Here is a 2,803-nt window from a genome sequence, read left to right on the forward strand (position 1 = left end):
CCCATTACCATCCCTAATTTTTGTACAATTATGGTAACTCAAGATTTGGCCTTTCTAAGATGACCATTATGTAGTTAAAATCTAGGTGCGTTCTCTTCATGTTTTAGTTTTGTAGTTTTGAGTTTTGAATTCATTTTGAGTTTTGTGTTTTGAATGTGTATTTTGAAATTATTGAAAATACGTTCACTTTCACATTTTGAGAAACGTTTCTGAAAACAGAAAAATGGAAAATATGTTTACTATGAAATTCTTTAAAATTTTGGAAAATGTGTTTACCACCAGGTCCACCACCATCAACCATCATCGGTAGACACAACCACCACCATTACCATCGACCAAAATCAACACCACTGTCGCCACCAACCATCAACCACTGCCACCACCCTGAACCACTCACCGCTGCCAAAATCAACACCACCCACCACCACCATCAATCACTGCCACCACAAACAGACCATTACATCAACAGCGTCGCCACCACCATCAACACTCATCGCCTCCCAAATCCAAAAAACAAAAAAAGCCCAAAAGAGAGAGAAGATAAATATGCGGGTGACCCATCGCCGTCAGATCCCCATTGCGATGAATTGCAACTTCCCTCTCTTCGATCGCCAGTAGAGGTGGGCCCAAACCACAGCAGCGTTGCCTCCCCTGGGTCACGATGAATGGATCGCCACACTGCGTTCACAGCAACGTCACATCCCCAAGCTGGAGTCGGCGTCAGCGCATCTCCTTTGTCGCCGATTGAAGTGTGCGACCATCCATAGTCGACATCAATCATCCACAGCCGACGTCCAGGAGAGAGAGAAGGCAAATAATGGTTGGAAGAAAGTGACTAGATTTGGTTTTGTGTTTCAAGATGCATTTTTCGTGTTTTGTATTTTTCTCGAGTTTTGTACAGAAAACAGCCAAAACGACATTTTGGTCATTTTGTGTTTTTTTCACAATTTTTTTTTTTTTGTTTTCGAAAATGAGTTTTTGAAAACGGGAAAGAGAACGCGTTTTCACTGTTTTGAAAAATTGAAAACAGAAAACGACCCGAAAACGAGAAAGAGAACGCACCTAAAATTCTAATTTAATAACGATGGTTGGCTCAATTTATCCCAATACATGTAACACAATAATAGTTGATAGTCGACTTGAGCTTACCGCTCCAAGAAGAAGCTAGTCATATTTCCCGTCTTTAGTTCTAACTTGTCTCACAAACATTAAGTCGACCTATCACATCATAAGGTCATATAAATACCCGTCAATAATGCATATTTTTGTAAGCTCAGACGCAGAAACAATATTCTCATAATATTTCATATTGTCAACTGACTGATTTTTTTACAGAGGTGAAAAATATGAGGTAAAAGTTGTAAATTTATTTTCTTACAATAAGGAGGTTGATGTGTATATGACCTTGTTTGTAGCAAGCAACCTATGTGGTGTTATCTTCACAAAATAGACATTGTTCCCCTTTTCAATATTATTTTATCAGAAAAAAGCTGAATTTTCAGAGATATGTCGAGAAACATGACATAAACATACAAATTATGTGTGTGTATTTGTAAACAGAGTGTCGCACAGGCAAACTGAAAATGGACAAGAACCAACAAATGTTGTAAGAAATTCGTGGTCCAATAACCCAGAAATGAGATAGACGGCTCATAATTATTCATAATATGTCTTGTAATAATCATTCGCATAGTGTCTTATCGAAGTATTTAGCACTCTAACATTGGGCTGAGTATATTCTGATTCGTCTTAGGGTGGTTTCTTTGTATTTTGACCAAGGTATTTTGTGTCACCGAATAGTCTCGATATGACCATGGGTATTTATGCTTGGCCATGTGGTTAGACCTTTGACGACACAATTTTGGAATTTTTTAGCTTAACGATGCTTTCGTTTGACTAACGAGCTCGACATCGCTTATCTTATTTATATTATTATATTGAAAAATATTACTCTGACACGATTATTTTCCTTACATAGTTATATCTTCAACACGACATGATTATGTCACATTTATTATAATTTTTTGGGGGCCTACCTCTACTTCCAATTCTTTTCGTGGTCCGGCCATCACTTGTTGATCGTGAAGAACAAAATTTTCCATACAACATCATTAGTGGCTTATTGATTACTTCGTAAATTAATTATAAATTAGACTCTTAGTTTCAATTTTAAATTGGATTATGGCCTACTAGCAATCAATATGTCTCCATTCATTTCGAATTGGGTCATGGCCTACTGGCAGTCAAAATGGGATAGGTACAATTCTCTATTCGAGATCAAAGCTCAAGAAAATCTGCAGGAGACGTTTTTGACTAAATTTGTAAAGATTATATATATGAGGAGCCTATGAACTTGTGGAATTAAAGCATGGAATCATATATTTACTGAATTTCCTTAGAGCAACAATCTTGAAAGTAAAAAGAGTAGATAAAACACTTCCCTCGACAAATAGTGACAAAGAACATGGCACACGATGGTAAACATTTAATGTTTCGGATGTGCTATACGTCCATGGCGCCATTTGGCACCCCTGTCTGTCCACGGCCCATGTGGCCCTAGACAAGTATTTTATCCTTAATGTTTCATTGAATTTTCTCCTTAATGTTTCATTGAATTTTCATCGAGGGTATGTAGACATCCATCTGATGAAGTCTTTTTAAGGACAAATAGTAAAATGAAAATACCATATATTTTATTAAGTCAGTATTATATTAAGAGACAAATTACTTTGACCATTATTGGCATGCCCGTTATCATTAGATTCATAAAAAGTTACCAACTTAAGTTTTCAAATTTGCTCGA

This window comes from Olea europaea, chromosome 8 (assembly GCF_002742605.1).
Source record: "Olea europaea var. sylvestris chromosome 8, O_europaea_v1, whole genome shotgun sequence".
Taxonomy (NCBI): domain Eukaryota; kingdom Viridiplantae; phylum Streptophyta; class Magnoliopsida; order Lamiales; family Oleaceae; genus Olea; species Olea europaea.